The sequence below is a fragment of the Chiloscyllium punctatum genome, unplaced genomic scaffold, assembly GCF_047496795.1.
Source record: "Chiloscyllium punctatum isolate Juve2018m unplaced genomic scaffold, sChiPun1.3 scaffold_95, whole genome shotgun sequence".
In the NCBI taxonomy this organism is placed as follows: Eukaryota; Metazoa; Chordata; class Chondrichthyes; order Orectolobiformes; family Hemiscylliidae; genus Chiloscyllium; species Chiloscyllium punctatum.
This window is the reverse complement of record NW_027309829.1, coordinates 819,192-835,000: the sequence shown is the minus strand read 5'-3', so window position 1 is coordinate 835,000 and position 15,809 is coordinate 819,192. Positions and strand designations below refer to the sequence as shown.

The 15,809-nt window shown below is 42.7% G+C and overlaps 1 long non-coding RNA gene across 3 annotated transcripts in view; it reads right to left on the bottom strand.

Moving 5' to 3' along the window:
- The window catches only part of LOC140471519 (uncharacterized), a 57,719-nt gene that overhangs the window by 18,341 nt on the left and 23,569 nt on the right, over positions 1 to 15,809 (bottom strand). For all 3 annotated transcript variants that reach the window (XR_011957067.1, XR_011957068.1, XR_011957066.1), the window contains one exon: positions 925 to 1,051. This is a non-coding gene — a long non-coding RNA (uncharacterized lncRNA). The remainder of the gene's footprint in view (positions 1 to 924; positions 1,052 to 15,809) is intronic.

The window sequence follows — 15,809 nt, the reverse complement described above, 5'->3', positions numbered from 1 at the left end:
GTTGTCGAACAGAGAGACACCAAGGGCTGCAGTTACATTGTTCCTCGGAAGTGACATTGCAGTTGGACAGGGCAGTGAAAGCAGTATGACGCACTTTCCTTCATTGTCCAGAGCTTTGATATGATTTGGAGACATGTGTAACATTGACCTAAATATTTGCCTTAGACAGAGGAGGATACGGATTGACCTTATAAAGGTTTATAAAACCATGCGGGGCCTCAGTAAGGTGAAAAGCCAAGGGTAGGTGAGTCCTAAACTAGAGGGTATAAACAGGAGGTGAGAGAGCAAGGATTTAAAGAGGGAGCTGAGGGGCAACATTATCCACAGAGGATGGTACATAGACGGAACGGACTGCCAGGGCCACATGGAGAAACGTGGACAATTACAACATGGAAAAGACATTTGGGGAGATACATGGAGAGGAGAAGGTTTGAAGAGATAAGGGCCAAATGCAGGCAAATGTGACACATTTAGTCTAAGAATCATGGTCAGAATTGATGAGTTGGAGTGAAGGTTCTGTTTCCGTGCTACATGACTCTGTATCCAGTTAAAGAGGAGGAGACTACTGAGATAAGACATGTTGTAGACACTGAAGCAAGTTACAGTGATCGGAATGGTAGGCTGGAGTGCAGTATGCTTCAAATTAGTGAAGTGACTATAAGGAAGGGAGGAGGTTACAAAGATAGCAACTGTTATAGGATTTTAAATATTATTGAAGACCTTGGTCACCAAGATATGACATAGATTCAGTGTTACAGTGTGGTTAGTCTTAATACAACAGACCTTACATTATGGGCAGGGATTGAGCCTGGGGTATGTCTGTATTGTGCTCCCCATCCAGCACTGTATCTATGTCATGTCCTGTTAGCTGATGTTTGGAGCCCTCTCATTGCTCTCTGCTCTGTGCACTGTTAATGATCTTACCTTCCTGCAGGATTTATTGAAGGCTCCAGATCCCCCTGCTCTTTGTCTCTCTGGCTGACCAACCATCTTCAATGTGATGATTGACGAGACACCCAGCAGTTGGGAAGTCTATTGAGTCAGGACCTTCCTGAGTACATGTAGGAGACAGAGAGATAGACAGAATGTTAAATTAGACTGATGCTGTGAGGGTTACACATAGAAAATGGCACTGTGTCCCACAGGGATCTGGAAAATCTCAGTTTCCATCCCTGGCCTGTGCTGCTGCGTCTCTCTGGAGTGGAGAATTCTGTTGGCTCAGGATCTGGAGATTCTGAGTGAGAGACACTGACAGAGGCAGCAATTAGACCCAGACAGTAAAGGATATGGAGAGAGACTGAGTGATATCACCAGAGTGCAGCAAGTTATCAAGATCAAACAATTGTGTCAGAAAAACGGGTTTAGCTTCATGATGCACTGGTGTCAGTGTTCAGGGATGGGCAACCATTGAGCAGGTGAGGGGATGGCCGAGTGGTATTACTACAGCACGTATCCAAAACCTCAACTAAGGTACAGGGGAGAAAGGTTTGAATCCCACCATCAGAAATGGTGGAATTTGAAATCAATAATTTTAAAAATAGTAATTAACAATCCACATGTAAGTGTGAGATCATTGCTGATGTACAAAAAACCCGTACACTTGTCCTTCAGAGATGGACATCTGCCCATCCTAACATGGTCTGCACTACATTCCTGAAGAAGGGCTTATGCCCGACACGTCGATTCTCCTGTTCCTTGGATGCTGCCTGACCTGCTGAGTTTTTCCAGCAACACATTTTCAGCTCTGCACTACATAACCACAGCAAAGTGTTTGCCTCTCAATTACTCTCTGAAATGGCTGAGCAAGCTACTCAGCTCAATGGCAGCTCGGGCTGGACAAGAAAGGCTGGTCAGCCAGAGACACCCACATCCCATACCTGATTTTTAAAAAAATAATCCATTAGGATGGACCCACTGGAACCGCGCTGGGACCAGTGTCCTGGCCAATCATGTCGGTAGATTTATGGACAGGGCTTTAAACTGACAGAGAGGATGCCGGGACAGGGTTCAGGTGAAAGGAGCTTTCCAAATCCAAAGAGAAAAGATGACGCATCGGAACAGCATGGGAATTTGGCTGAAGACAAGCAGAAAGGAACCGAAAGGGACAGAGTTTAACTTAACCTGTACATCAGAGAATAGGTATGTGACAGGACATTTTGGGAAAGAGTAGATTGTCTTTTTTTTCGCATGGACAAGGTCTCTGCAATAAGGTAGATGGATTTGTGACACGGAGATAAAATAAATTTAGACACCAGGGAGACATGGTTACAGGGCGAACAAAAGGTGAACATAAGTATTCAATAGCTCACAACCTTGCAGAAACTCAGGCAAAATGCGCAACGAGAACTATAATGGATAACAAAGGCATTTTAGAGAAAGCATTTGGCCGCAGATCATGAAGTAGAGTCAGTCTGAATGTAAATTCTGGCTACTACTTGCCAAGGACAGAAACAGCAGAACATTTTTAGCCACCGAACAGCATTTCATTGCACATTACTGCATTAAACAGGAATTAATTGGAATTTTTTAACAAAGGTATTGTGATAATTTTGGGAAACTTCAATATTCGCATAATCTGGGAAAATCACACTGGCAACAGTGATAGTGGAAGGGAAGTACAGATAATTTTTTTTTTCAGTGTTTCTTTGAATAATACATTGTGCAATTAGCTAGGGACATAACTATGTCAGATCGATGGTTGTGTGATGAAACTTAGTGAATGAGTAATGTCACCTGGAGAGATCCTCCGGGAAATTGTGATAAAGTGCAGTTTAAAGAAATATAAAGTTTTAGAGTGAATCACAGAAAGGACAAGTTACAATGAAAAACAAAAATAGCCAATTGCGTACATTTGACAGGAGAAGTGACCAAGGTAAATAGGCTAAACAGACTGGAACATGTATCTGTAAATGAACAGTGGAAAACATTTGAAGGAACAGTGTAAATCACTCAAAAAAAGTACATTCCATCAAAACAGACAAAACCTCAACAAGAAACTCACTCCTGTCCCTCACTCAGGACAAAATGGATCATATTAGATTATGAGGCAAACAAGATCAGCAAAACGTGCTTAAAATCCAGAAGTGAGAGCGTGCTTTAAGAGTAAGTTTTAAAGGGATTGCAAAGGGTCTGCGAGCAGGAAGAGGGCAGGTGGAACGGGAATCATTGTCAGGGTTTAATGACGTGACAGGAACAGGGAGAGATGAAGGTGCTGGAGGTGGTGAGAGTGTTACAGAGAGTGGTCAGGGCCTGAACGGTATTACAAAGCCAGTACAGACTGCTGCAGTTGGAGGGGTTTGTAGAGAGATAGGGTGGGACATTGGAGGGAGAGGATCAACCAGTTGCTCATCCAAAACCACCACGTCAGTGGCCACAGGATTTTTCATACACACTATTGACCACCCTCAGCCCACAAGAGCATTTACATAAAGTATTTACGAATTACAGGCCAAAGGATAATTCACACACTGTATTGACCGTCCTCAGGACACAGGATTATTCACACAGTTTTGAGCATTCACAGCGCACAGAATTATTCATACTCTATTAACCATGCACAGGCCACAGTATAATTAACAAACAGAAATGACCATGCAGAGACCACAGATTATTAACACACAGCATTGACCATCCACAGGCCACATTATTACTCATACACAGTACTGACGATTCACAGGCCACAGGCTTATGACCACACAGCATTGACCATCATCAGGCCACCGGATTAGTCACACACATTATTGAACATCCTCAAGCAACAGGATTATTCCCACACAGTATTGATCATTATCAGGCCACAGGAGTATCCACACACAGAGTATTGACCATCCTCGGGTCACAGGATTTCTCACACACTGTATTGACCAGCCTATGGTCACAGGATTTTTGAACACACTGTCTTGAACATTTACAGGTCACAGGATTACCCAAACACAGTATTGACTACCCTCAGGCCACAGGATTATTCACACACAGTATTGACCATTCACAGGATGCAGTATTATTAACAAACAGTATTGACTATGCACAGGCCACAGATTATTAAAACATAGTGTTGACTACACTCAGGCCACATGTTTATTCACGCAGAGTATTGAGCGGTCACAGCGCACAGAATTATTCACACTCAGTATTGACCATCCTCAGGCAAAGGTCTATTCCCACACAGTATTGATGATTCACAGGCTACAGGATTACTCATACACATCATTGACCATCATCAGGCCGGACGATTATTCACATACAATATTGACCACCCTCAGGCCACAGGATTATGCACACACAGTATTGACCATTGACAGTCCAAAGGATTAATTGTACATCGTGTTGACCATCCTCAGTCCACAGGATTATTTACTCACAGTATTGACCATTCACAGCCCACAGGATTATTCACACAAACATTGACCATTTACAGGTAACAGGATTATTCTCACACAGGATTGAACAACCTCAGGCAATAGGATTAATCACACATCGTATTGATCATTCTTAGGCCACAGGATTACTCACACACAGTTTTGATCATCCTCAGGCCAAGGGTTATTCACACGCAGTACTAATGATTCACACGCCAGAGGATAAATCACACACAGTATTGACCAACCTCCGGCCACAGGAATATTCACAAACAATATTCAAAATTCTTAGGACACAGGATTAATCACACATAGTATTGATCATCCTCCGGCCAGAGGATTAATGAACACACGGTTTTGACCACTTACAGGTCACAGGATTATTCACAGACAGTATTGCCCATGCACAGGCCACAGTATTATTCACACACATTATTGAGCATTCATAGTACACAGGGTTATTCACACACAGTATTGAGCATTCACATTGCACAGGATTATTCAACACTTTGTATAGTCCATCCACAGGCCATACTATTATTATTAGACCACAGTATTAATGGTTCACAGGCCACAGGATTGTTCACACGCAGTTTTGACCACCCTCAGGCCACAGGATTGTTCACACACAGTATTGACCATCCTCAGGCCAAAGGTCATTCACACACAATATTGACAATTTACTGTCTAAGGATAATTCACACACAGCATTGACCGTCACAGGCCACAGGTTTATTCACACACAATATTGAACACCCTCAGGGCACAAGATTATTCACGGTATTGACCATCATCAGACCTCAAGATTATTCACACACTGTATTAACCAGCCTCCGGCCACAAGATTATTCACAACAGTATTGACCATCCACATGCCACAGATTATTAACACACAGTATTAACCATTCACAGGCCACAGCCTTATTCACACACAGTATGGACTATCTTTAGGCCACTGGATTATTCCCACACTTTATTGACTACTCTCAGGCCACAGGTTTATTCATACAGAGTATTGAGCAGTCGCAGTGCACAGGATTATTCACACACAGTATTGACCATCCTCAGGACACAGTATTATTAACAAACAGAAATGACCATCCACAGGCCACAGGATTTTTCACCCGCAGTATTGAACAACCACAGGCAACAGGATTAATCACATAGTTTTGACCATCTTCAGGCTAAGAGTTATTCACACACAGTATTGATGATTAACAGCCAGAGGATTATTCACACACAGTATTGACCATTCATTGTCCAAGGATAATTCACACACAGTATTGACCGTTCACAGGCCACAGGATTATTTGCACACAGTATTGACCAGTCTACGGCCACAGGATTTTTGAACCCACTGCCTTGTCACTTTAAAGGCACAGGATTATTCACACACTGTGTTGATGATTCACAGGCCACAGGATTAGTGACACACATTATTGACTATCCTCAGCTACCAGGATTATTTACACACGGTATTGATCATTATCAGGACACAGGATTATTCATATACAGTATTGACTTACCTCAAGCCACAGGATTTTTCACACACAGTATTGATGATCCTCAGGCCACAGGATTATTTTCACAAGGTACTGACCATCATCAGGCCACAGGATTAGTCACCCAATATACTGACCATCCTCACATAACATAATTATTCACATAAAGTATTGACCATCATCAGGCCACAGGATTATTCCCACACAGTATTGAGCATTCATACTTCCCAGGATTATTTACATCCAGTATTGACCATTCTCAGGCCACAGGATTATTCCCACACAGTGTTGACCATCCTCAGTACACAGGGATACTCAAAAAAATAAACAAACATTCTCAGGTCACAGGATTACTTAAACACAGTATTGACCACCATTAGGCCACAGGATTAATGAACACACTGTCTTGACCATTTACAGGTCTCAGTTTTATTCATACACAGGTTTGACCATTCTCAGGCCACAGGATTGTTCACACAGTGTATTGATCACCCTCAGGCTGCAGGATTATTCACAGACAATACTCACTACCCTTAGATCACAGGATTGTTCTCACACAGTAATGACCATCCAAGGGTTATTCACACACAATATTCAGCATTCACCATGTACAGGATTATTCAAACACAGTATTGACCTTCCCCAGGCCAAAGGATTATTCACACACAGAACTGACCATCCTCAGGCCACAGGACTATTCCCACACAGTTTTGGCCATCCTCAGGTCACAGGATTGTTCACAAATAATATTGACCACCCACACACCGCAGGATTATTCACATACAGTATTCACCATTCACAGTCCACAGCATTATTCACACACAGCGTAGACCGTTAACAGACCACAGGATTATTCACACAGAGCATTGAACAACCCCAGTCAACAGGATTAATCGCACATAGTTTTGACCATTCTCAGGCCACAGGATTGCTCACACACAGTATTGGCAATCCTCAGGCCAAGGGTTTTTCACACACAGTATTGACCATTCCCAGGCCAGAGGATTATTCACACAGGGTATTGACCATTCACTGTCTAAGGATAATTCACACACAGCATTGACTGTCACAGCCCACAGGTTTATTCACACACAATATTGAATATCCTCCTGGCACAGGATTATTCACGGTATTAACCAGCCTCCGGCCACAAGATTATTCACAACAGAATTGACCATCCAAGGCCACAGATTATTAACACACAGTTTTGACCATTCACAGACCACAGCCTTATTCAGCCACAGTATTGACTACTCTCAGGCCACAGGTTTAGTCACACACAGTATTGACGATTCGCAGGCCAAAGGACTATTCGCACATGGTAATGACAATTCACTATCCAAAGGATTATTCACACACAGTATTGACCATCCGCAAACCACAGGATTATTCACACACAGTATTGACCAGCCTACGGCCACTGGATTTTTGAACCAACTGCCTTGACAGTTTACAGGCTACAGGAATATTCATACATGGAACCAACCATTAACTGTCCAAAGGATTATTCACACACTGTATTGACCATTCTCAAGCCACAGGATTAATGAACACACTGTCCTGACCAACCTCAGGCCACTGAATTATTCACACATGGTATTGATAACCCTCAAGCCATGGGTTATTTAAACACAGAATTGACGATTCTCAGGCCAGTGGATTATTCACACAGAGTATTGACCATTTTCAAGTCACAGGATTGTTCACACACAGTATTGACTAACCTTAGGTCATAGAATTATTCACACACAGTATTGACTACCCTTAGGTCACAGGTTTATTCACACATGGAACTGACCATTCACTGTCCAAAGGATTATTCACACATGGTATTGACCATCATCAAGCCACAGGATTATTCACGCACAGTATTGACCGTACTCAGGCCAAGGGGTATTCATACACAGTATTGATAATCCTCAGGCCACAGGATTATTCACAGATGGAACTCAGAATTCACTGTCCAAAGGATTATTCACACACTGTATTGAACAACCTCAGGACACAGGAATATTCACAAACAGTATTAAACAAACATTCTCAGGCCACATGATTATTTACACACAGAATTGTTCACCCTCAGGCCAAGGGTTATTCACACACAGTATTGAAGATTGACAGGCCACAGGTATAAGGACACACATTATTGACCATCCTCAGGCAACAGGATTATTCTCACACAGTACTGACCATCCTGATGCAACACAATTATTCACACATGGTATTGATCATCCTCAAGCCACAGGGTTATTTTCACATGGTATTGACAATCATCAGGCCACAGGATTAATCACACATGGTATTGACCATTCACTGTGCAAAAGATTATTCTCACACAGTATTGACCATCCTCAGGCAACAGGAGCAGTTCACAGAGTATTCATCAACTCAGGCAACAGGAGCAGGTCATGCACAGTATTGACCATCCTTAGGCTGCAGGATTATTCACACACAGCGGTGACCATTCACAGCATTATTCGCACACAGTATTGAACAAGCTCAGGCAACAGGATTAATCACACATGGAACTGACCATTCACTGTCCAAAGGATTATTCACACACTGTATTGACCAACCTCAGGCCACAGGAGTATTCATAAACAGTATTGAGCATTCACAGTTCCCAGGATTATTTAAACACAGTATTGACAATCCACAATCCACAGGATTATTCACACAACTATTCTCCATCCTCAAGCTGCAGGAGTATACACACACAGTATTCTACATCCTCAGGCCACAGGATTATTCACACACTGTATTGACCAGCCTACAGCCACAGAATGTTTGAACCCTTTGCCTGATCAGTTTACAGGTCTCAGGATTATTCACACAAGGTATTGACCATCCCCAGGCCACAGTATTATTCAAGCACAGTCCTGATCATCCACAGGCCAAGGGTTATTCACACACTGTATTGATCATCCTCAGGCCGAGGAATTATTCACACACTGTATTGACAATCGTCAAGCAATAGGATTATTCACACAGAGTATTGATCAACCTCAGGCCACAGGATTATGCACAAACGATATTAAACATTCTCAGGCCACAGGATTATTCACACACAGAATTGAAGATTCACAGGCCAAAGGATTAGTGACACACGTTATTGACCATCCACAAGCAAAAGGATTATTCACACACAGTATTGACCATCCTCAAGGCCACAGGATCATTCACAAACGATTTTGGCCATCCGCAAGCCACAGGATTATTCACACATGGTATTGACCATTCACTATCCAAAGGATTATTCTCACAAAAGTATCGACCATCCTCAGGCAACAGGAGCAGTGCACACAGTATCGATCAACTCAGGCCACATGATTATTCACACACAGTATTGACCATCTTCATACCACAGGATTATTCACACACAGCATTGACCATTCACAACCCACAGCATTATTCACACACAATATTGAACAACCTCAGGCAACAAGATTAATCACACATGGAACTGACCATTCACTGTCCAAAGGATTATTCACACACTGTATTGACCATCCTCACGCAACAGAACAATTCACGCAAAGTAATGACCATCCTCAGGCCACAAGATTATTCACACACAGTATTGACCATCGTACGGTAAGAGGATTAATGAAAACACTGTCCTGACGATCCTTATGTCACAGGATTGTTCACACATAGTAGTGAGGATCCTCAGGCCACAGGATTAATCACACACAGTATTGACCAACCTGAGGCCACAGGATTATTCACACACAGTATTGACCAACCTGAGGCCACAGGATTATTCACACACAGCGTTCAATAAACTCAGGCAACAGGAGTAATTACACTTGGAACTGACCATTCACTGTCCAAAGGATTGTTCACACACTGTATTGACCATCCTCAAGTCACAAGATTATTCACACACAGTATTGACCATCGTACGGTAAGAGGATTAATGAAAACACTGTCCTGACGATCCTTATGTCACAGGATTGTTCACACATAGTAGTGAGGATCCTCAGGGCACAGGATTATTCACACAGTATTGACGATTCACATTCCAGAGCAGTATTCACACACAGTATTGATGATTCACAGGCCAAGAGTTATTCACACACAGTATTGACGATACATAGGCCAGAGGATTATGCACACGTGGCATTGACCATTCTCTGTCCAAAGCATTATTCACACACAGTATTGACCATCCTCAAGCCACACGATGGTTCACACACAGTATTCACCATCCTCAGGCAACAGGATTATTCACACACAGTATTGACCATCCTCAGGCCACAGGAATATTCACACACGCTATTGACTATTATCAGGCCACAGGATTATTCCTACACGGTATTGTCCACCCTCAAGCCACAGGATTTTTTGCACACAGTACTGATGATCCTCAGGCCACAGGATTATTTTCACATGGTATTAACCATCATCAGGCCACAGGATTAATCACACGCTGCATTGACCATTCTCACGCTACAGAATTATTCTGACACAGTATTGACCATCCTCAGTTAACAGGAATATTCACACACCATATTGACCATCCTCCTGCCACCGGATTTGTCACACACAGTATTGACCATCCTCACGCAACAGGATGAATCACACATGATATTGATCATCCTCAGGCCACAGGATTATTCACACGCAGCTCTGACCCCCCTTAGGCCACAGGATTAATGAACACACTGTCTTCATCATTTACAGATCACAGATTCATTCACACACAGTTTTGACCACCCTCAGGCCGCAGGATTATGCGCAGATAGCACTCACTACCCTCAGGCCACAGGATTGTTCACACACAGTAATGATCATCCTTAGTCCAAGGGTTATTCACACACAGTATTCAGTGCACAGGATAGTTCACATACTGTATTGACCAACCTTAGGCCACAAGATTATTCCCACACAGTAGTGACCACTCTCAGGCCAACAGGACTATTCCCATACATTATTGACCATTCTAAATCCACAGGATTACTCACACATAGTATGGACCGTCGTCAGGCAACAGGATTATTCACACAAAGTATTGACAATCCTCAGGCCACTAGATTATTCATACACAGTATTGACTAGTACATGGCCACAGGATTAATGAATACTCGGTCTTCAATTTGTAGGTCACAGGATTTTTCCCACATAGTATTGACAATTCTGAGACCACATCATTATTCACACACAGTATTGACCACCATTAGGCCACAGGATTAATTAACACTGTCTTGACCATTTACAGGTCACAGGATTATTCCCACACAGTATTCACCATCCTCAAGTCACGGGATTGTTCACACACAATATTGACAATCCTCAGGCCACAGGATTATTCACACATTGTATTGATCATCCTCAGACCACAGGATTATTTATACACAGTATTGACAGTACACAGGCCGCAGGATTACTCTCACACAGTATTCACAATTCACAGGCCACAGGATTACTCAGACACTGTATTGAAAATCCTCAGGCCACTGGATTATCCACACACAGTCCTGACCATCCTCAGGACACACTAGTATTCACACACAATATTCAATATTCCCAGCCCACAGCATTATTCACACACAGTATTGATTTGAACACGGCCACAGGATTAATGAACACACTGTCTTGATGATTTACAGGTCACAGAAACATTCGCACCCAGTATTGACCATCCTCAAGCCACAAGATTGTTCACACTCAGTATTGACCGTCCTCAGACCACAGTATTATTCTCACACAGTCTTGACCATCCTCAGGCCACAGGATTATTCACACACAGTTTGGCTGTCCTCAGGCAACATAATTTTTCACACAATGTATGGATCATTCTCAGGCCACAAGATTATTCACTCGCTGTATTGAAAATTCTCGGGCAACAGGATATTTAACACACACAGTATTGACTATCCTTCGGCCCAAATGTTATTCCCACACAGTATTGACCATTCTCAGGTCACAGGATAATTCGCACACACTATTGACCACCATACGGTCACAGGATTAATGAACTCACTGTCTTGACCATTTACACGTCACAGGATTATTTCCACGCAGTATTGACGAGTCTCAGGCCACAGCAATATTCACACACAGTATCAACCATTCACAGGGCACAAGATTATTCACATACAGTATTGACTAACACACGGCCACAGGATTAATGAACACTCGGTCTTCAACATTTGCAGGTCACAGGATTGTTCCAACATAGAATTGACAATCCTTAGGCCACATCATTATTCACACACAGTATTGATCAGCCGATGGCCACAGGATTAGTGAACACACTGCCTTGATCATTTACAGGCCACAGGATTATTCCCACACAGTATTGAAAATCCTCAAGGAACAGGAATTTATACACAAAGTATTCACCATCCTCAGGCCATGGATCATTCACACACAGTATTGACAATCCTCAAGCCACAGGATTTTTCCGACACAGTATTGACCATCCGCTGGCCACAGTATTATTTGCAAACAATATTGACATTGCACAGGACACAGATTATTAACACATAGCATTGACCATCCACAGCCCACAGGATTATTCTCACACAGTATTGCCCATCCTTAGGCAAAGGGCTATTGACACACAGTATTGACAATTCACAGGCCACAGGATTACTCACACACATTATTGACCATCCTCAGGCCACAGGATTACTCACACAGTGTATTGACCACTCACAGTCCAAGAGGATTATTCACACACAGAATTGACTATCCTTAGGCCAGGGCTATTTGCACACAGTATTTACGATTCACGGGCCATAGGATTATTCACAGACGTTATTGACTGCCGTCAGTCCACAGGATTATTCACACACAGTATTTGAACATTCACAGTGCACAGGATTATTCACATTCAGTATTGACCATCCTCGAGTAGCAAAATTATTCACACACATTATTGTCCAGCCTCAGGCCACAGATTAATTACACACTGTATTGACAGTACAGAAGCCACAGGAGTATTCACACACTGTATTGACCATTCTCAGCCCACAGGATTATTCACACACGGTATTGACAACCATACGGCCACAGGATTAATAAACACAGTGAGTTGACCATTCAGTACAAACAGTACTGAACATGAACAGGCCACAGATTATTGATTCACAGCATTGACCATCCACAGGCCACATTATTATTCACTCACAGTATTGACCATCCTTAGACAAAGGGTTATACACACACAGTACTGATGATTCACAGCCCATAGCATTATTCACACACAGTACTGACTGCCCTCAGGCCACATTATTATTCACACACAGTATTGACCATCCTCCGTCCGCAGGATTACTCACACACAGTATTTATCATCCTCAGGTCAATGGTTATTCACACACAGTATTGACAATGCTAAGGCCATTAGATCATTCACACACTGTATTGACCAACCTGAGGCCACAGGATAAATGAACACATTCTTTTTACCAATTAACAGGTCACAGGAATATTCCCACACAGTACTGACAATCCACAGGGCACTGGATTATTCACACACAGTATTGAACATCCTCAAGTTCAGGATTACTCTGACACACTATTGACCTTTCACAGTCCACAGGATTGTTCACACACAGTATTGACCATTCACAGTCCACAGGATTATTCACACACAGTATTGACCATTCACACTCCACAGGATTATTCACACACAGTATTGACCATTCACAGTCCACAGGATTATTCACACACAGTATTGACCACCATACAGCCACAGGATTAATGAACACACTGTCTTGTTCATTTACATGTCACAGGATTATTCACACACAGTATTGACGATTCTCAGGCCACAGCAATATTCACACAGAGTATTGACCATCCTCAGGGCACAGGATTATTCACACACAGCATTGACTAGCACATGGCCACAGGAGTAATGAACACTCAGTCTTCAACATTTGCAGGTCACAGGATTATTCCCACACAGTATTGACCATCCTGAAGTCACAGGATTATTCCTACACAGTATTGACCATCCTGAAGTCACAGGATTATTCCCACACAGTATTGACCATCCTGAAGTCACAGGATTATTCCCACACAGTATTGACCATCCTGAAGTCACAGGATTATTCCTACACAGTATTGACCATCCTCAGGCAACAGGATTATTCATAAACGGTATTGAACGGCCTCAGGCAACACTATTGTTCACACACAGTATTGACCATCCTCAGGACAAGGGTTATTCACACATAGTATTGACCATTCTCAGGCCACAGGATTATTATCACACAGTATTGACTATCCTTAGGCCAAGGGTTATTCACATACAGTATTTCCGATTCACGGGCCATAGGATTATTCGCACACTGTATTGACTGCCCTCAGTCCAGAGGATTATTCACACAGTATTGAGCATTCACAGTACACAGGATTATTTACAAATCTCAGGCCACAGGTTAATTCACACACAGTATTGACAATCCTCCGTCCACAGGATTACTCACACATAGTATTGACCATCCTCGGATAGCAAAATTATTCACACACATTGTTGACCAGCCTCAAACCACAGGATTATTTACACACTGTATTCATATTACAGAGACCACAGGAGTACTCACACACAGTATTGACCATTCTCAGCCCACAGGATTATTCACACACAGTATTGACGAACATACGGCCACAGGATTAATAAACACACTGCTTTGACCATTTACAGCTCACAGGATTATTCACACACATTATTGACGATTCTCAGGCCATTGGATTATTCACACACAGTATTGACCAGCATAAGGCTACAGGATTATCCCCACGCAGTATTGACCATTCTCAGCCCACAGAATTATTCACACACAGCATTGACCATCCTCAGGTCACACGAGTACTCACACGCAATATTCAACCTTCTCAGCCCACAGGATTATTCCCACACAGTATTGCCCATCCTGAGGCAAAGGGAGATATTCACACACAGTATTGACTATCCTCAGGCCACAGGGTTATTCACACTGTGTATTGACCATCCTTAGGCCAAGGGATATTCACACACAGTATTTACGATTCACGGGCCATAGAATTATTCCCACACAGTATTGACTGCCCTCAGTCCACAGAATTATTCTCACACAGTATCGTCCATCCTCAGGTCACAGGAATATTCATACACAGTATTGACCATTCTCAGCCCACAGGATTATTCAAACACAGTATTGACGAACATACGACCACAGGATTAATAAACACACTGCTTTGACCATTTACAGCTCACAGGATTATTCACACTCAGTATTGACCATTCACAGGCCAGAGGATTGTTCACATGTAGTATTGATCATACTCAGGCCAAGGATTAGTCTCACACAGTATTGACCATTCACAGGCCACAGGACTATTCCCACACAGTATTGGGCATTCTCAGGCCAGAATATTATTTACATACAGTATTGACCATCCTGAGACCACAGAACTATTCACACACAGTATTGTCCGTCCTCAGGTCACACGACTATTCACACACAATATTCAACAGTCTCAACCCACAGGATTATTCCCACAGAGTATTGACGATTCTCAGGCCACAGGATTATTCACACACAGTATTTACCATCCTCAGACCATGCGAGTATTCACACACAATATACAACATTCTGAGCCAACAAGATTATTCACTCACAGTATTGACCAGCATAAGGCTACAGGATTAATGGACACATTGTCTTGACCATTTACAGATGGCAGAATTATTTCCATACAGTATTGACCATCCGCAGGCAAAAGAATTATTCCCACAAAGAATTGACAATCCTCAAGCCACGGGATTTTTCACACACAGTATTGACCATCCTCAGGGCACAGGGTTATTCCCACACAGTATTCCCACTCTGGGAATCTCTCACACAGACTCTGGGACACTGAGATTCTCACACACAGACACACACACACTCACTCTGGGACTCACACACACACTCACTCTAGGACACTGATTCTCACACAGTCTCTGGGA